Consider the following 21,228-nt stretch of genomic DNA (forward strand, 5'->3'; position numbering starts at 1 on the left):
AGCTCCTGGGGGTGTCGGAGATCATTAGGGGACTGTGGGGGAGGAGGGGAGTGGAGGGGTGACCTGGGCGGATGATTGGGGGCTGACCATGAGTGGAATGGTGGGGACCAGGCCGATCGGGGGGGTATTCTCAGGGAGTCTCACCAATACCCTGTACAGATGAAGCAGGACTTCTCTGCTTTTATACTCCATCCCCCTGACAATAAAGGACAACATTCCATTGGCTTTCCTGAACACTTGCTGTACCTGCATACTAACTTTTTGTGTTTCATGCACCAGGACCCCCAGCTCCCTCTGTACTGCAGCAGTTTGCAAGTTTTCTCCTTTTAAAAAATAAATTGCTTTCCTATTCTTTCTGCAAAATGGATAGCCTCACATTTTCCCACATTATACTCCATCTGCCAACGTTTTGCCCACTCACTGAGCCTGTCTATATCCCTTTGCAGATTTTTAGTGTCCTCCTCACAATGTGCTTTCCCAGCCACCATCATAGGCAGTCCCTCGGAATCGAGGAAGACTTGCTTCCAATCTTAAAATGAGTCGTTAGGTGACTGAACAGTCCAATACGAGAACCACAGTCCCTGCCACAGGTGGGACAGACAGTCATTGAGGGTAAGGGTGGGTGGGACAGGTTTGCTGCACGTTCCTTCCGCTGCCTGCACTTGATTTCTGCATGCACCACGGCGATGAGATGCGAAGTGCTCAGCGCCATCCCAGATACATTTCCTCCACTTCGGGAAGTCTTTGGCCAGGGTCTCCCAGGTGTCAGTGGGGATTTTGTACTTCATCAGGGAGGCTTTGAGGGTGTTCTTGTAACGTTCCTCTGCCCACCTTTGGCTAGTTTGCCGTGAAAGAGTTCCGAGTAGAGCGAGTATTCAAAAAGGAGTTAGATGTCGTCCTTACTACTAGGGGGATCAAGGGGTATGGCGAGAAAGCAGGAATGGAGTACTGAAGTTGCATGTTCAGCCATGAACTCATTGAATGGTGGTGCAGGCTTGAAGGGCCGAATGGCCTACTCCTGCACCTAGTTTCTATGTTTCTATGTTTGGGTGTCTTGTGTCTGGCATGTGGACAATGTGGCCTGCTCATGGAGCTGATCAAGTGTGGTCAGTGCTTCAATGCTGGGGATGTTGACCTGGTCGAGGACACTAATGTTGGTGCCTCTGTCCTCCCAGCAAATTTTGCTACTTTACACTCAGTCCCTTCGTCATTAATAGAGATTGGAAATAATTGAGGCCCCAGCACTGATCCCTGTGGCACCTCACTAGTTACTGTTTGCCAAAGGGAAAATGACCCAATTATCCTGACTCTGTGTTTTCTGTTAGTTAGCCAATCCTCTATCCATGCTAATATATTACCTCCAAACCCGTAAACTTTTATCTTGTGCCTTTTATGTAGCACCTTATCGAATGCCTTCTGGAAATCCAAATACACCACATCCACTGGTTCCCCTTTATCCACCCTGTTCGTTAAATCCTCAAAGAATTCCAGCAAGTTTGTCAAACATGATTTCCCTTTCATAAAACCATGCTGACTCTGCTTGATTGAACAATGCTTTTCCAAATGTCCTGCTACTGCTTCCTTAATAATGGACTCCAGCATTTTCCCAATGACAGATGTTAGGCTAACTGGTCTGTAGTTTCCTGCTTTCTGTCTGCCTCCTTTTTTAAATAGGGGCGTTACATTTGCTGTGTGTGCTTTGGAGAGGGCGTTAAAAGGAGCGGCGACATCCAGAATACCAGATTTTGCTTCAATTCAACAACAACAACCTGTATTTATATAGCGCCTTTAACGTAGTGAAACATCCCAAGGCACTTCCCAGGAGTATTATGTGATACAAAATTTGACACCGAGTCTAATAAGAAGAAATTAGTGTAGGTGACCAAAGAGGTATGTTTTAAGGAGTGTCTTGAAGGAGGAAAGAGAGGTAGAGAGGCGGAGAGGTTTAGGGAGAGAGTCCAGAGCTTGGGGTCTCGGCAACAGAAGGCACGGCCACCAATGGTTGAGCGATTATAATCAGGGATGCTCAGGAGGGCAGAATTGGAGGAGCACAGACATCTCGGGGGCTTGTGGGGCTGGAGGAGATTACAGAGATAGGGAGGGGCGAGGCCATGGAGGGATTTAAAACAAGGATGAGAATTTAAAAAATCGAGGCATTGCTTAACCGGAAGCTGATGACGGTCTCTACCCTCCCCTTTCCCCCGCCCCCCCGAGCTGCTCCCAAGCCTCGCTCTCTCCCCTCCCTCACTCCTGCCCTCCTCACACCCCATCCCTCCTTCTCCCTCCCCCCAATCCCAACCCTCCCATCCATCACCCTGCACTCCCTCCCCACCTCCGTGCCCCCCTACCTCACATGCCTCTCCTCCCCCCCCCCATTCCCTCCGTCCCTCCCAAACTGGAGTAGCCCATTCGACCCCTCGAGCCTGCTCCACCATTCAATGAGATCATGGCTGATCATCTATTACAACTCCATTTTCCTGCACTGTCCCCATATCCCTCGATTCCCTTAATATCCAAAAATCTATTGATCTCCGTCTTAAATATACTCAACGACTGAGCCTCCACAGCCCTCTGGGGTAAAGAATTCCAACGATTCACTACACTCTGAGTGAAGAACTTTCACCTCATCTCAGTCCTAAATGGCCGACCCCTTATTCTGAGACTGTGACCCCCTGTTCTAGACTCCCCAGCCAGAGGAAACATCCTCCCTGCATCTACCCTGTCAAGCCCTATCAGAATTCTGTATGTTTCAATGAGATCCCCTCTCATTCTTCTAAACATGAGAGAATATAGGTCTCGTCTACACAGTCTCTCCATAGGACAATCCCCCCATCCCAGATGTCCGTCTGATGTGTCAGCGTGTTTGTCACACATGACGGAGCAGACAGCAGGAGTTCCACCAGTAACACAGGACGTTACCTCAGTGCCCGGCCCACTTTCCCCATCCACTTACCACATTCTTACAGGTAAACGGGCTCAGCACCTGCCCTCGGCCGGTGAAATGTCTCCCCTCTACACCACAGGCTGCCCGTCATCTGTTCCCCATCTCACTCCTGAAGGAACTAACTCTGGCTGGGGCTCAGCTCCTCTCCCCAAGTGGGCTCACTGTCCCAGTTTGAGCCCAGAGACTGAGCGTGTCAGGCTAATCGACCGTGAGGTGTCAGCCGTGGCTCAGTCACTAGCACGCTCGGCTCTGAGAAAAGGAAGAAAGACTTGCATTTATACAGCGCCTTTCACAACCGCCAGACATCCCAAAATGCTTTACAGCCAATGAAGTAATTTTTGAAGTGTACTCACTGTTGTAATGTCGGATATGCAGGAGCCAATTTGTGCACAGCAAGCTCCCACAAACTGCAATGTGATGATGACCAAATAACCTGTTTTTGTTATGTTGATTGAAGCATAAATATTGGCCAGGACACCGCAGTGGGATTGGAACCCTCAAATTCTGACTCAGAGACTAGGGTGCTACCAACTGAGCCACTGGCTGACTCCATTCGGCCCATCTTGTCCGCGCTGGCCGACAAAGGGCTATCCAGCCGAATCCCACTTTCCAGTTCTGGGTCCGTAGCCCTGTAGGTTACGGCACTTCAAGTGTACATCCAAGTACTTCTTAAATGTGGAGATTGTTTCTGCCTCTACCACTCTTTCAGGCAGTGAGTTCCAGACCCCCACCATCCTCTGGTGAAGGCATTTCATAAGAACATAACAACATAAGAATTAGGAACAGGAGTAGGCCATCTAGCCCCTCGAGCCTGCTCCGCCATTCAACAAGATCATGGCTGATCTGGCCGTAGACTCAGCTCCACTTATCCGCCCGCTTCCCAGAACCCTTAATTCCCTTATTGGTTAAAAATCTATCTATCTGTGATTTGAATACACTCAATGAGCTAGCCTCAACTTCCTTGGGCAGAGAATTCCACAGATTCACAACCCTCTGGGAGAAGAAATTCCTTCTCAACTTGGTTTTAAATTGGCTCCCCCATATTTTGAGGCTGTGCCCCCTAGTTCTCGTCTCCCCGACCAGTGGAAACAACTTCTCTGCCTCTATCTTGTCTATCCCTTTCATTATTTTAAATGTTTCGACTATATCACCCCTCATCCTTCTGAACTCCAATGAGTAAAGACCCAGTCTACTCAATCTATCATCATAAGGTAACCCCCTCATCTCTGGAATCAGCCTCGTGAATCGTCTCTGTACCCCCTCCAAAGCTAGTATATCCTTCCTTAAGTAAGGTGACCAAAACTGCACGCAGTATTCCAGTATCTTCTGCAGTAACCTTTTGTGTGGCACCTTATTGAATGCCTTTTGGAAATCTAAATACACCACATCCATCGGTACACCTCTATCCACCATGCTCGTTATATCCTCAAAGAATTCCAGTAAATTAGTTAACCATGATTTCCCCTTCATGAATCCATGCTGTGTCTGCTTGATTGCACTATTCCTATCCAGATGACCCGCTATTTCTTCCTTAATGATAGCTTCAAGCATTTTCCCACTACAGATGTTAAACTAACCGACCTATAGCTACCTGCCTTTTGTCTGCCCCCTTTTTAAAACAGAGGCGTTACATTAGCTGCTTTCCAATCCGCTGGTACCTCCCCAGAGTCCAGAGAATTTTGGTAGATTATAACGAATGCATCTGCTATAACTTCCGCCATCTCTTTTAATACCCTGGGATGTATTTCATCAGGACCAGGGGACTTGTCTACCTTGAGTCCCATTAGCCTGTCCAGCACTACCCCACTAGTGATAGTGATTGTCTCAAGGTCCTCCGTTCCCACATTCACGTGACCAGCAATTTTTGGCATGGTTTTTGTGTCTTCCACTGTGAAGACCGAAGCAAAATAATTGTTTAAGGTCTCAGCCAATTCCACATTTCCCATTATTAAATCCCCCTTCTCATCTTCTAAGGGACCAACATTTACTTTAGTCACTCTTTTCCGTTTTATATATCGGTAAAAGCTTTTACTATCTGTTTTTATGTTTTGCGCAAGTTTACTTTCGTAATCTATCTTTCCTTTCTTTATTGCTTTCTTCGTCATCTTTGCTGTCGTTTAAAATGTTCCCAATCTTCTAGTTTCCCACTAACCTTGGCCACCTTATACCCATTGGTTTTTAATTTGATACTCTCCTTTATTTCCTTGGTTATCCACGGCTGGTTATCCCTTCTCGTCCCGTCCTTCTTTTCACTGGAATATATTTTTGTTGAGCACTATGAAAGAGCTCCTTCAAGTCCTCCACTGTTCCTCAATTGTGCCACCGTTTAGTCTGTGTTTCCAGTCTACTTTAGCCAACTCTGCCCTCATCCCACTGTAGTCCCCTTTGTTGAAGCATAGTATGCTCGTTTGAGACACTACTTCCTCACCCTCAATCTGTATTACAAACTCAACCATACTGTGATCACTCATTCCGAGAGGATCTTTTACTTGGAGATCGTTTATTATTCCTATCTCATTACACAGGACCAGATCTAACATAGCTTGCTCCCTGCTCCCTTCCCCTCACATACCCTCGAAACCTCCTACCAATTACTTTAAATCTATGCCCCCTGGTTGTTGACCCCTCTGCTAAGGGAAATAGATCCATCCTTTCCACTCTATCTTAGCCCCTCATAATTTTATACACCTCAGTAAGGTCTCCCCTCAGCCTCCTCTGTTCCACGGAAAACACCCCCAGCCTATCCAATCTTTCCTCATGGCTAAAATTTTCCAGTCCAGGCAACATCCTCGTAAATCCTGTGTGCAATTGGTTGTAAAGCACCTTGGGACGTCCTGAGGTTGTGAAAGGCGCCATATAAATTCAAGGCTTTCTTTCATTGAAGTGGGAGGGCCCTGATCCTGACTCTCACCCATTGTCCGCGCACTCTGACCTTCCAGGAGGTCACGGGATCATTGGGAGCAGTGACCCTGCCTGACCCCGGTATTTTGTGGCTAATTGTCACCTCACCCTTGACCTCACCCCGGTGCTGGGCAGCAAGCTTTTAAATACAATCTAGAAGCTTCTACACCGTCACCCAACATGAAGCCTTGCTGAAGTGTGTTTATACAAGTGTGTCGCAATGTTCCCGGATAAAGTTCTCCCGATCTGTGTGTGATCTGAGCTTTCTCACTGCTGAGCCTGTTTCCCCTGTATCCACCCATCTACAGTTCGAGCTTCCTGCCAGTGAACAACGTCTTAACGGGACACTCAGTCTTTACCGACTCTTACTGTTAACCATTTCAGTGCTGAATGTGTGCCAACCCTGCACTGCAGATGTTTATACAACAATCCAATATGATTTTGAGTATCAGCCGTGGCTCAGTGCGTTGCACTCTCGCCTCTGAGTCAAAAGGTTTGTGGGTTCAAGTCCCACTCCAGGGACTTGAGCACAAAAATCCAGGCTGACACTGCAGTGCAGTGCTGAGGGAGAGCTGCACTGTTGGAGGTGCCGTCTTTCAGATGAGACGTTAAACCGAGGCCCCGTCTGCACTCTCAGGTGGATGTAAAAGATCCCAGGACACTATTTTGAAAAAGAGCAGGGGAGTTCCCCCCGGTGTCCTGGTCAATATTTATCTGTTAAGCTACATGACAGAAGAACACATTATCACCACCCTCTGAGTGAAGACGTTTATCCTCATCTCAGTTCTAAATGGCTGACCCCTTATTCGGAGACTGTGACTCCTGGTTTGAGACTCCCCAGCCAGAGGAAACATCCTGCCTGCATCTACCCTCTCAAGCCCTGTCAGAATTGTATATGTTTCAATGGGATCCCTTCTCATTCTTCTAAACTCGAGAGAGTATAGGCCTTGGAACTTGCGGAACCAAGGCGGGTAGATGGAGTTCTGATACAGATGAGCAATGATCTGATTGAATGGGGGAACAGGCTCGAGGGGCTGAATGGCCTCCTTCTGTTCATTGTGTCCAGCAGCAGCTGTATACCTCTCCGCAACCTCATCTTAACTTTTATCAGTCGCATCAGAGCCTTGATTCCCTCACCATGGGGCTGGTGTTTCCAGATCAATGTCCAGCCATGAGTCAGACTCAGTGAGCGCTGTCAGAGGATGGAAAGGCTGCTCTAACTGCATTGATTAATCCCTCTATCTGAATGAAGATTTAACCTGTCTCTCAGGAGTTTTTTCCAATAATTTTCCCACCACTGAGGTTAGGCTGACTGGCCTGTAATTACTCAGTCTATCCCTTTCTCCCTTTTTAAACAAAGATACAATGTTAGCAGTCCTCCAGTCCTCCTGCACCACACCTGTAGCCAGAGAGGATTGGAAAATGATGGTTAGAGCCTCTGCTATTTTCTCTTTTGATTCTCTTAATAGCCTGCGATCATTTCATCCGGGCCAGGGGATTTATCCACTCTCAAAGCTGCTAAGCTCCTTAATACTTCCTCTCTCACTATGTTTATTTCATCTCACATTTCCCACTTCTCCTCCCTGATTGCAATGTCTAAATCGCCCCTCTCTTTTTGAAAACAGACGCAAAATGTTCATTAAGAACCAGACCCACGTTTTACGCCTCCGCACACAGATTACCTTTATGGTCTCTAATAGGCCCAACTCTTTCTTTAATTATCCTCCTGCTCTTAATGTATTTATAAAACATCTTTGGGTTTTCCTTGATTTTACTTGCCAAAATGTTTTCATGCTCTCTCTTTGATTTCCTAATTTCCTTTTTAATTGCACCCCTGCACTTTCTATATCCCTCTAAAGTTCCTGCAGTATTGAGCCCTGTCATAAGCCTCCCTTTTTTAATTTATCCTATACTGTATCTCCCTTGACATCCAGGGCCACTAGATTTGTTAGCCTCACCCTTTTTCTTTAAGGGAACAGACTTACTCTGAAACCACAGGATTTCCTCCTTGAATGCCTCCCACTGCTCTGAAACTGATTTACCTTCAAGTAGCCGTTACCAGTCCACTTTGGTCAAATCTCATCTCAGCTCAGCAAAATTGGCATTTCCCCAGTTGATAACTTTTATTCCTGGTCTATCTTTGTCCTTTTCCATAACTACCCTAAATCTAACTGAATTATGATCACAGGCACCAAAATGCTCTCCCATTGATACCCCTTCCAACTGCCCCTCTTCATCCTCCAAAACCAAGTCCAGAACCGTCCTCTCCCTTGTTGGGCTTGTTACAAACTGGCTAAAAAAGTTCTCCTGAAGGCATTTTAGGAATTCCGCACCCTCTATATCTTTCACACTAATTTTATCCCAGTTAATATTAGGGTAGTTGAAATCCCCTACTATAACTGCCCTATAGTTTTTGCACTTGTCAGAAATGGGCCCACATATTTGATCTTCTCTCTCCCTCTGACTGTTTGGGGGTCTATCGTACCAGCAGTGTGATTACCCCTTTTTCGTTCTTCAATTTGACCTATATGGCCTCATTTGATGATCCTTCCGACATATCATCCCTCCTCACAGCTGTAATTGTTTCTTTCAATTGTTTCAGAACAGCGACCCCCTCCTTTTTTATCCCCCTCTCTATCCTGTCTGAAAACCCTGTAACCAGGAATGTTGAGCTGCCATACCTGCCCTTCTTTGAGCCATGTCTCAGTAATAGCTATAATATCGTACTGTCAAGTGTCTATCTGTGCTCTCAGCTCATCTGCCTTATTCCCTATACTCCATGCATTGAAGTATACACCATTTAGCACTGCCAAAAAGCCTTGTTGTCTATTTTATAGGCTTTGTTTCCTCTGTCTTCCAAAATCACTTTCTATTTTTCTGCTTTCCAATTCCAGCTTTGCTTCTCTTCCCACTGAATCCATTCTCAGGTTCCCATCCCCTGGCAAGCAAGTTTAAACCCTCCCCAAAGGCAATAGCAAATCCCCCCACAACGATATTCGTCCCGGCTCTGTTGAGGTGCAACCCATCCGGCTTGTACAGGTCCCACCTGCCCCAGAAATGGTCCCAATGCCTCAGGAAACTAAAGCCCTCTCTCCTGCAACATCTCTCTAGCCACGTAGTCATCTGCTCTACCCTCCTATTTCTGTAGTCACTATTGTGAGCTCAAAATAAAGTGTGACGTTAGTCTTTTTTGCAGGTCTCCAGAGTGCCCCTGCATCCTGTGAAGCCTCCTTAAATACCTGTACTCCCAAGGGATTATGGGATTTCTTGGGACTCCAGGGGATGAGCCCTTTGGTGGCTGTCCATAGTAAATACAAGTCCACATATATAACAACTAGCACGTGGCACTGGCAGTAATACGGAGATTACTACCTTTTGATGTCTTGCTTTTTTATCTCTCTCCTTGCTCCCTACTCTCCCCCTGTAAAATCTCATCCCTCTTTCTACCTGTGTCATTGGTACAGATATGGACCACAACCTCTGGCTGTTCACCCTCCCCCCTCAGAATGTACTGCAGCCACTCAGTGACATCCTTGACCCTGGCACCAGGCAGGCAACATACCATCCTGGAGTCACGTCTGCGGCCGCAGAAATGCCTGTCTGTTCCCCTAACTATCCAATCCCCTACCACTATTGCTCTTCCACTCTTCTTCCTCCCCCCTGTGCAGCTGAGCCACCCGTGGTGCCGTGGACTTGGCTCTGGCTGCACTTCCTAGAGGAACCATCGCCCCCACCAGTACTCAGAACACAATACTGGTTGGAGAGCGAGATGGACTCAGGGGATTCCTGCACTACCTGCCTGGACCTCCTCTTCTGTCTGGTGGTCACCCATTCCCTCTCTGCCTGCACACTCTTAAGCTGCGGGGTGACCACCTCTAGAAACGTGCTATCCACGAAGTTCTCAGCCTCGCGGACGCACCGCAGTGACTCCAGCCGCCGCTCAATCTCCGAAACGCGGAGCTCGAGTTGCTGTAGCTGGTGACACTTCCTGCACATGTGGTCGTCCAGGCCACGAGAAGCATCCAGGACTTCCCACATGGCACAGGATGTGCACTCCACGGGACAGAACTGCCCTGCCATGCCTCTATTTAATAGACTGAGAACTAATTGAGCAAAAATAAACTTAAAACTATTAAAAAAACAAATAATAGCCTGGCCTCCATCATTCTGGCCATAATTTGTGGATTCGTTCACCCCACTGAGGGCAAACACCGTCGATGGGCCATTAATGGTCTTAAGTTTTCAGCTCAGTCAGCTGTGGCTCAATGGGCAGCACACTCGCCTCTGAGTCCAAAAGTTGTAGGTTCAAGTCCCACTCCAGAGACTAAGCTCAGAAATCTAGACTGACAGTCCCAGTGCAGTACTGAGGTAGTGACGCACTGTTGGAGGAGCCGTCTTTCAGGTGAGAGATTAAACCGAGGCCTCGCCTGCCCTCTCAGGTGGGTGTTAACGATCCCATGACACGATTTGAAGAAGAGCAGGGGAGTCCTGGCCAATATTTATCCCTCAATCAACATCACAAAATCAGACTGGGGACGAAATTGCCCTGCTGTGCACCTACCATTAGTGCCTCCAGGGGCCGCCAAGGGAATGTGACAGTGTTTTCCCCGGGGAGGTGGGGGCGGCTACCAGCTCCCGCGAGATTGTGCGGGATTTAGCAGAAACACGCAACGGAGAGCGTCTCGTGAGCCATGTCCGCGCCAGTCCTGAGGGTCACGAACCGGTCCGCACTTCGCTGGCGAGGTGAAGCTTACTGCGATGTGCGCGTCGCCATTTGTTTTTGCCGAATTACCGGTCGGGCCTTTCTGTGCCAATGTGGCGGGGTCGGTGCTGCGATGGTGCAGCCCAACACTCGCCCCCCCGAGCCCACCCCCAGGGAAAGTGCAGTGTCCCACATTGCGCTCCACTTCCTGTCAGGGGCCGTGACCCCAATTTCGCTTCCGGGGCGGGACTTCGGCGTGGGAAAAGTTACTGCACCATCCGGGACAATATGCAATTTGGGTCCATTATCTGGTCATAGTCACATGTGGGAGCTTGCTGTGCACAAACTGTCTGTCGTGTCTCCTCCATTACCGCAGTGACTACACTTCAAAAATACTTCATTGGCTGTAAAGCACTTTGGGACATCCTGAGGTGGTGAAAGGCGCTATTTAAATGCAAGTCTTTCTTACCAATTCAGCTCAACATCTTTGAAACCCAAACCCGCGGACAGTGACGGACAGGTAAAGACCCTGTGTCCATCCAGCCCGTCCCACACAATTGTGATACCTTGTGTATCACAGTATAGACTCTCCACCCCACCCAAAACTACCTGATCTCCTGGGAGAGGCGAAAAACCAGGTCAAAAACCCTTTGGGGGAAATAAATCTGGGAAACTCCTCTCCGACCGCCCCTGCTCCCCCCCAGGCGATGGAAACTAGTCCAGGAGGTGACTGTGGCCCTGAATTCCCTGCAGTAACTACCTTCTGTAAGTGGTGATCTCCGCACCGGCCACAACAGGTCCTGCTCTCGCTTATGTACAGCTCATGGATTTAAAATTGCAAGCTTTCCCCACAGTGTCAAGTGCTGCAAATACTGTGTTACATTATCAGGGTTATATTCTCACTGTCTGTCATTGTCACAACACTCGCTATATTAATGCAAGTTGTTGTTGTGTTCAGGGGCCGCTGTATCTGGCTCAGGCTTCTTATCCATCCCCCCTTCCCTTCCCCCTCCATTGGGGGCCGTGCCTTCAGCTGCCTGGGCCCTAACTCCCTGCTCCCTAAACCTCTCTGCCACTCCACCCCTCTCCTCTTTTAAGATCTCCCTTCAAACCCAATCTGTGACTCCCCCTCCCAGCCCCTCCCCCTTTGGCTCAGCACCACTTTGACCAGATTACGCCTCTGTCAGCTGCCTCGGGATGTTGTTCTAATGTTCCAGTTGCTATAGCAAATCAGGTTGTTGCTGCTGTACCTGGTGCAGAGCGTCTCTGTGTGGATATACCCCGTGCACTGAGCTCCGCGGTGAGGCCTCCCACAGTGGAATGACCTGCCGATGCTCGCTGCAGTGCGGAGTGGCTGCTGACCCGCCAATCGGTCTGAGACACCGCCTCACGAGCGGACGAGGAGATACACGCTGAGATCCACCATCAAATGACACATGGGGAACTGGAAATGATTCTGAAAACCTGACTGGAGGTTTGGTACAAACGGTTTTTACAAACAAATCAATTGAGTGATACAGAAATTGTCCAAAAATGTGGTCTTTTCAGAACCAACATCACCTCCTTTTGGTATGAAGACAGCACTGCCAATTTCCCTCACAATTTGACTGAGCTGCAATTTTCAATGTCTCCTTACGTGGCTCGCTGTCAATCTTTATTCTATAACGCTCCTGTGAAGCGCTCGGGGAGTTTTACTGTGTTAAAAGTGCTGTATAAAAGTTGCTGTTGTTGTTTGTTCTGAGTTAGCTGTTCCAACTGAGGTCGGGATATGACTCACAGCTCAGACTTTGCGGCATCCAGTAATGCAATGTTGTATCGTGGGTTCAAGCCCCACTCCAGGGACCTGAGTGTAAAAGAAAGACATACACCACTGTGCAGTCCTGAGGGAGTGCTGCACTGTCGGAGGGGCGGTACTGAGGGAGTGCCGCACTGTCGGAGGGGCGGTACTGAGGGAGTGCCGCACTGTCGGAGGGGCGGTACTGAGGGAGTGCCGCACTGTCGGAGGGCCAGTACTGAGGGAGTGCTGCACTGTCGGAGGGGCAGTACTGAGGGAGTGCCGCACTGTCAGAGAGGCAGTACTGTCGGAGGGGCGGTACTGAGGGAGTGCCGCACTGTCGGAGGGGCGGTACTGAGGGAGTGCTGCACTGTCGGAGGGTGTGCATGTGTGCATTGGGAAAGTTCAGTCCTAGTCACGCAGCAATTGTTGGCAACGGTCTCTGATGAAGTCCATATAGCCTCTGTTGGGTTCCCCTGGATCATTCTCAGTTACTGAGGAAGTCTCAGCAGATCCAATACATGGGAATACCGAGCACAGTGTTGGCCGACTTGACCTGGTGACCTGCTCACTGTTTCCATCCAGGTGCAGCAACACCTGGACCCTCCGATTCCCCACTTGGCCAAGTTTCCCAGCACACTGAGCGCTTCAGTCCTCAATTTATCGCACGGCATCTCAGAGCGGTTGAATCCTTGCGTGGGATTTGTCTGCAAACAGTTGGATGGTGTCTGCTCTCAACTGGAATATGTTCTTGCAGAGGCTCGACAGCGCCTCCTTCTGGTTCTCTTTGTTCCCCCACAACAACAACAACTTGTATTTATATAGCACCTTTAACGTAGTGAAACGTCCCAAGGTGCGTCACAGGAGTATTATGGGATACAAATTTGACACCTAGCCGCATAAGTAGAAATTAGTGCTGGTCAAACAGGTCGGTTTTAAGGGGCGTCTTGAAGGGGGAAAGAGAGGTAAAGAGGCAGAGAGGTTTGGGGATGGAGTTCCAGAGCTTGGGGCTCAAGCAACAGAAGGCATGGCCACCAATGGTTGAGTGATTATAATCAGGGATGCTCAGGAGGGCAGAATTAGAGGAGCGCAGACATCTTGGTTGGTTGTGGGGGTGGAGGAGATTACAGAGATAGGGAGGGGTAAGGCCATGGAGGGTTTGAAAATAAGGATGAGAATTTTGAAATCAAAGGCGTTGCTTAACCGGGAGCCAATGTAGGTCAGCGAGCACAGGGGTGATGGGTGAACAGGACTTGGTGCGAGTTAGGACACAGGCAGCCGAGTTTTGGGTCACCTCCAGTTTACGTAGGGTAGAATGTGGGAGACCAGCCAGGATTGCATTGGAATAGTCGAATCTAGAGTTAACAAAGCATGGATGAGGGTTTCAGCAGCGGATGAGCTGAGGCAAGTGCGGGGACACGTGATGTTGTGGAGATGGAAATAGACGGTCTTAGTTATGCTGCGGATGTGTGGTCGAAAGCTCAGACGAATCAATGTGACCGTCACTTTATGAGACCAGAAATGGGCTCCAATTGTAATGTTGCCCAGTCCCGTGACACACAGAAACTGGTCAAGTGTAGAGCAAACACCCCAACAATCTGCTCACCAGCGTGTCTGTGAGCTGCAGCTGTGAAACCCGTGGAGATTTGAACAGCTCTCCGAAGGAGGAAGCCACGGTGATTGGCTGACAGTCTGGGACGGTAAGGATCGGAGCTGCCTGCCCTTCCACAATGCCCGGCAGGCTGAGGCCAGTGTATTTCACCATTGCTCTGACCGGCAGGACAGCCTCCTTGTCGGAGTTGCCCAGGTCCATCATCTGGTCCCATCCCCCACTTTTCACCGTGTCCTTACTGACTGTTTTATTATTGGTCGGAGCCAGTGGGTCCTTTAGTGCCCCCACACAGTCCATGCCCATCTCTGCTTCTCCATGTTTCACACCCAGCTGAGAAATCTCACTGGTTGGATTTGCCGTGGGGAGCAGTACCATTGAGCAGAGAAACATTAACACAGGGGTTGAGATGAATGAGCAGGGCGCAGAATAACAGCGGGAATAATGTAGTCACTGCCTCTGCCAACTCGGGCTTAGTGTTCAGACGGCGGCCAGGGATCGAAGGGTTAAATAGATTGAAGCTCTCTCCTCGTTGCTCTCTCAGGCACAAATACACAGTCTGTAGCACTTTGCTGTGATTGGTCCACCCTTGCGGTTTCTGTGTTGCCATGGTTTCTATTGTGAGGCCAGGGGACATGTGCCCTCAGTGGTGATGTGTCCCGCGGGGGTCATGTGCCCATATAAGTCCTGCCCGCTGTGTGTGTCAGTTTAAGGTGAGTGTTGGGGATGAAGGCCCAGACTTGAGATACAGGCGAGATGGACAAGGCAACATTCACAATCCTGGGCAGCCATGTTAGATTGAGCAGCTGTTTCTTCCTAATAGACAACCCTCCGCACCACAGACTCTCAAAGTCCTTGTGGCAAAAGGTGTAGAAATGGGAGTGTCCCACAGACATTTCCAACAGCATTGACCCAAATTGGGATTTTCATGTGTCGGGGATTGAAACTGTTTAATGACGTCATGAGGAAGTAGTTGTGACATCAGAGCATTTTGTTGTGACATCAGAGCGGTCCATTGTGACATGTGTTCCAGTCTTCGCCCCTTAAAATGGCCGTTTATTGCCGACCAGCCCAGGTTTCGCCCCCAGATATCCTCCCTGCTTTCCTCCTTTGGCCTCGAGAGAGAAATCTCAGATCACACACAGATCGGGAGAACTTTATCCGGGAACATTGCGGCACACTTGTATAAACACACTTCAGCAAGGCTTCATGTTGGGTGTCGGTGTAGACGCTTCTAGATTGCATTTAAAAGCTTGCTGCTCAGCACGGGGGTGAGGTCAAGGGTGAGGCTACAATTAGCCTCAGTTTACCGGGGTCAGGCAGGGTCACTGCTCCCAATGATCCCGTGACCTCCTGGAAGGTCAGAGTGCGTGGACAATGGGCGAGGGTCAGGATCAGGGACCTCGCACTTCAATGAAAGAAAGCCTTAAATTTATATTGCGCCTTTCACAACCTCAGGACGTCCCAAGGTGTTTTACAACCAATTGCACACAGGAAGGTTTACGAGGATGTTGCGAAGACTAGAAAATTTTAGCTATGAGGAGAGATTGGATAGGCTGGGTTTGTTTTCTTTGGCACAGAGGAGGCTGAGGGGAGATTTAATTGAGGTGTATAAAATTATGAAGGGCCTGGATAGAGTGGATAGGATGGAACTATTTTCCTCAGCAGACTGGTCAACAACCAGGGCATAGATTTAAAGTAATTGGTGGGAGGTTTAGAGGGGATTTGAGGGGAAGTGCCTTCACCCAGAGGGTGGTGGGGGTCTGGAACTCACTGCCTAAAAGGGTGGTAGAGGCAGAAACCCTCACCACTTTTAAAAAGTACTTGGATGTGCACTTGAATTGCCGTAACCCACAGGGTTACGGACCCAGAGCTGGAAAGTGGGAGTGGGCTGGATAGATCTTTGTCGGCTGGTTTGGACACGATGGGCCGAATGGCCTCCTTTCATGCTGTAAATTTCTCTGATTCTATGAAGCTCCAGACTGCAATGAGATCATGACCAGATCATCGGTTTTAACTATGTTAGTTGTGGGATAAATATTGGCCAGGACACTGGGAAGAACCTCCTTGTCCTTCCAATCATGATTATATGAGCTTTCATGCCCACTTGAGTTAGATTTAGCGTAGTTATGTAAAAGGACAAAGATAGAGCAGGAATAAAGGTTCTCAATTGCGGAAAGGCCCATTTTACTAAGCTGAGAGGTGATTTAGCAAAAGTGGGCTGGAAACAGCTGCTTGAAGGTAAATCAGTGTCAGAGCAGTGGGAGGTATTCAAAGGGGAGATAGTGAGGGTTCAGAGTAAGTATGTTCCACAAAGGAAAAGGGTGGCACTCCCAAATCTAATGCCACCTGGATGGCAAAGGGCATACAGGGTAGGGTAAGGCAAAAAAGGGAAGCTTATGTCAGATACCCAGAGCTAAATACTGCAGAAAGCCAAGAGGCATATAAGAAGTGCAGGGGTGAAATTAAAAAGGAAACTAGGAATACAAAGAAAGGGCATGAAAAAATATTGGCAAGTAAAATCAAGGAAAACCCGAAGATGCTTTGTAAATACATAAAGAACAAGAGGATAACTCAGGAAAGAGTTGGGCCGATTGGAGACCAAAAAGGTAACCTGTGTGTGGAGGCAGAAGACGTGGGTATGGTTGTAAGTGAATACTTTGCATCTGTCTTCACAGAAGAGAGGCACGATGCAGACATTGTAATTAAGGAGAAGTATGAAATATTAGATGTGATAAACATAGTGAGAGAGGAAGCATTAAGGGGTTTAGCTTCTTGGCAAGTGGATAAATCCCCAGACCCAGTTGAAATATATCCCAAGGGAGGAAATAGCGGAGGTTCTGACCATCATTTTCCAATCATCCCTGGCTACAGGTGTAGTGTTGGAGGACTGGAGGACTGCTAACGTGGTACCTTTGTTTAAAAAGTGAGAAAGGGATAGACCGAGTAATTACAGGCTAGTCAGCCTAACCTCGGTGGTGGGAAAATTATTGGAAACAAATCTGAGGGAGAGGATAAATTGTCATATAGAAAGGGACGGATTATTCAAGGACAGTCAGCATGGATTTGTTAGTGGAAGGTCGCGCCTGACTAACTTGATGAATTTTTTGCGGAGATAACAAGGAGGGTCGATGAATGTTGCACCTTTGATGTTGTCTACATGGATTTTTGCAAGGCATTTGGTAAAGTCTCACATGGCAGAAAAGTAAAAAGCCCAGGGATCCAAGGGAAAGTGGCAAGTGGGATCCAAAATTGGCTGAGTGGCAGTCTCTCACTCTGTCTCCGTCTCACGCTCTCCCTTCCCCACAGAATCCCAGGTGCAGCACACTGAACTGCAGAGTAAACCTCCCTGTGCCCTGCCCCACCAATGGATGTTAACCCTTGACCCCAGAGCATGCCTTCTCCTGGAGTAAGGCCCCATTCCCCACAGTGGCCATCCCTTTGCCTCTCTCAGTACACTGGCTGTTTATTGCCCAATTAAGGGTCGTTCTGTGCTGTGGGCCTATTCTCAGTGGGGACCGGTTTGGACAGAAATCTCATTTCATGAAGGCTCAACAGAGGGAGGAGATCCTCACCCCATCAATGTGAGCTGGAGCGACAGGACAGGGTCTGACCCACTGCCACATCCTGTCTGCTCAGAACATCTTCGAATCCCTTCCCCTCTCCTTCCCCTTCCATGGCCCGGCTCCAGGTCATGGTGTGCCAATGATCCCAAATTTGCACCAGGAAGGGTCCGCACTCCACGTCTACCATGGACTCCATATCCCACTGGTCCTCCAATCGAGCCCAGGCAACATGGTTCCTTCCTATTGGTCCCCCAGTAGGGACCAGGAAACATGGCTCCTTCCTATTGGTCCCGCAATAGGGACCAAGAAATATGGATCCTTCCTATTGGTCCCCCAATAGGGACCAGGCAACATTGCTCCTTCCTATTGGACCACACTGACCTACTGCCCCTGACATCCCTGCCCTCTGAGAGTCTGTGCTGAGGGTGAGGTGCCCTGCAGTCAGTTATCCTGCTGGCAAGCATCTTGAGAATGTTGGCACGTTAAACGCACCAGATAAATGCAGACTGTGTGTGGATTTTGGATGTCGATAGTGCTGGATAATGGTGAGGCCTCCTGCAGTCGGATATCCTGCTGAGAGAGTCCAGGCTTGCACACGTGGAATGGGGAAGTGGGTGAGGTTGGAACGTGCTGTCAGGGCCCATGGAACTGGACCCCAGCATGAAGCCTTCCTCAGGAGAGGAGAGGGAATGTTCAGAGCCCTGGGCTCCATTTTCCACACCAGGCATTTCCTGTCCCAGTGAATGAATGTGATGCCAATTTTGTGCCCAGGTTAGGGGCAATCTAGTGCTGTGGAAAACTGCAAAAGTAATGCCCCTCTTTAGAAAAGAACGCAGTCAAAAAGCAGGAAACTATAGACCAGTTAGGCTAACATCTGTAGTTGGGAAAATGTTGGAGTCCATTGTTAAAGAAGCAGTAGCAGGAGATTTGGGAAAGCATAATTCAGTCCGGCAGAGTCAGCATGGATTTATGAAGGGGAAGTCATGCTTGACAAATTTGCTGGAATTCTTTGAGGTTGGAAAGAACAGGGTGGATAAAGGGGAACCAGTGGATGTGGTGTATTTGGACTTCCAGAAGGCATTTGACAAGGTGCCACGTAAAAGGTTACTGCGCAAGATAAAAGTTCATGGGGTTGGGGGTAATATATTAGTATGGTTAGAGGATTGGCTAACTAACAGAAAACAGAGAGTCGGGATAAATGGTTCATTCTCAGGTTGGCAATCAGGAACTAGTGAGGTGCCATAGGGATCAGTGCTGGGACCTCAATATTTACAATCTATATTAACGACTTGGATGAAGGGACTGAGTGTAATGTAGCCAAATTTGCTGATGATACAAAGATGGGAGGAAAAGCAATGTGTGAGGAGCACACACAAAATCTGCAAAAAGACATAGACAAGCTAAGTGAGTGGGCAAACATTTGGTAGGTGGTGTATAATGTTGGAAAGTGTGAGGTTATGCCCTTTGCCACAAATAATCATTGAGCAAGTTATTATTTAAATGGAAACAAATTACCAAGTGCTTCAGTACAGCAGGACCTGGGGGTCCTGGTGCATGAAACACAACAGGATAGTATGCAGGTACAGCAATTGATCAGGAAGACAAATGGAATCTTGGCCTTTATTGCAAAGGGGATGGAGTATAAAAGCAGGGAAGTCTTGATACAATTATACAGGGTATTGGTGAGGCCACACCTGGAAAATTGCATACAGTTTTGCTTTCCATATTTACGAAAGGCTAAACTTTCAAGCAGTTCAGAGAAGGTTCATAGAAACATACAAACAAAGAAAATAGGTGTTGGAGTAGGCCATTCGGCCCTTCGAGCCTGCACCACCATTCAATATGATCATGGCTGATCATGCAACTTCAGTACCCCATTCCTGCTTTCTCTCTATACCCCTTGATCCCTTTAGCCATAAGGGCCATATCTAACTCCCTTTTGAATATATCTAACAAAGTGGCCTCAACAACTTTCTGTGGCAGAAAATTCCACATGCTCACAACTCTCTGACTGAAGAAGTTTCTCCTCAACTCGGTTCTAAATGGCTTACCCCTTATCCTCAGACTGTGATCCCTGGTTCTGGACTTCCCCAACATCGCAAACATTCTTCCTGCATCTAATCTGTCCAATCCCGGCAGAATTTTATATGCTTCGATGAGATCCCCACTCATTCTTCTAAATTTAATTGAATATAAGCCGAGTCGATCCAGTCTTTCTTCATTTGTCAATCCTGTCATCCCGGGCATCAGTCTGGTGAACCTTCGCTGCACTCACTCAATAGCAAGAACGTCCTTCCTCAGATTAGGAGACCAAAACTGTACACAATATTCAAGGTGTGGCCTCATCAAGGCCCTGTACAACTGTAGTAAGACTTCCCTGTTCCTATACTCAAATCCTCTCGCTATGAAGGCCAACATGCTATTTGCCTTCTTCACCGCCTGCTGTACCAGATGTCTCATTGAGCAAGAGGCGCTTCAGGTGCCTGGACAGGTCTGGAGGCACCCTTCAGTACTCACCAGCGAGGATGTACAGGCTAATCGTGGTGTGCTGCATTGTGAAAAACATAGCACAGCAATGAGGACTATTTGTGCAGGAGGAACCAGTAGCTCAGCACTCCTCATCTGATCTGCATTCCAATGAAGTGGAGGAGGACAAGGAGCAGGAAGAGAAAGAAGAAGCCACCAAAGTCACCACTGGGATGATTCCGGGGATGAGGGGGTTGACTTATGAGGAAGGTTGAGTCAGTTGTGCCCTTGCTCATTGGAATTTAGAAGAATGAGAGGTGATCTTATCGAAACGTATAAGGTTATGAGGGGGCTCGACAAGGTGGATGCAGAGAGGATGTTTCCACTGATAGGAGAGACTAGAACGAGCGGGCATGATCTTAGAATAAGGGGCCACCCATTTAAAACTGAGATGAGGAGGAATTTTTCCTCAGAGGGTTATGAATCTGTGGAATTCGCTGCCTCAGAGACCTGTGGAAGCTGGGTCATTGAATAAATTTAAGACAGCGAGCGACAGTTTCTTAACCGATAAGGGAATAAAGGGTTATGGGGAGCGGGCACGGAAGTGGAGCAGAGTCCATGATCGGATCACCCATGATCTTATTAAATGGTGGAGCAGGCGCGAGGGGCCGTATGGTCTCCTCCTGCTCCTATTTCCTATGTTCAATATGTTCTTAAAGTGAGGAGGAGTGGGACTAAATGGGTAATTCTTTCAAAGAGCCAGCACAGGCACGATGGGCCGAATGACCTCTTTCTGTGTTGCAAGATTCTAGGCTGTGAGCGCGGTTCACAGATTTCTCCCGTGTCATTAACAAACGTACAGCTGTGACAACCTCCCTCTTTCACTTCCTCTGTGGGTGAAGTTTCATTCTTCTGATCTGACAATCTCTTCAGTTATTTTTTGCACGGGGGATTTCTGCTGTGGTCTGTGTCTCTAATAATAACTGTCCAATAAGGCAGAATAACAGCAGCTCGGACCGGCTCGGACAGCGGACCCAGGCTCAGTGCTGACCCTGCAACGTCCTCCTCACCAACATCTGGGGACTTGTGCCAAAAGTGGGAGAGCTGCCCCACAGACTCGTCAAGCACCAATCTGACATTGTCCTACTCACAGAATCAGATCTTTCAGCCAATGTCCCACAGCCCACTCCCCACACCGCACCCCCCCACCCCCCGAATCCCGTGAAAAATGAACAGGAACTCTTTTGAAGAAGAGTCTGTTCTGAG

This window comes from Pristiophorus japonicus, chromosome 8 (genome assembly GCF_044704955.1).
Source record: "Pristiophorus japonicus isolate sPriJap1 chromosome 8, sPriJap1.hap1, whole genome shotgun sequence".
Classification (NCBI taxonomy): domain Eukaryota; kingdom Metazoa; phylum Chordata; class Chondrichthyes; family Pristiophoridae; genus Pristiophorus; species Pristiophorus japonicus.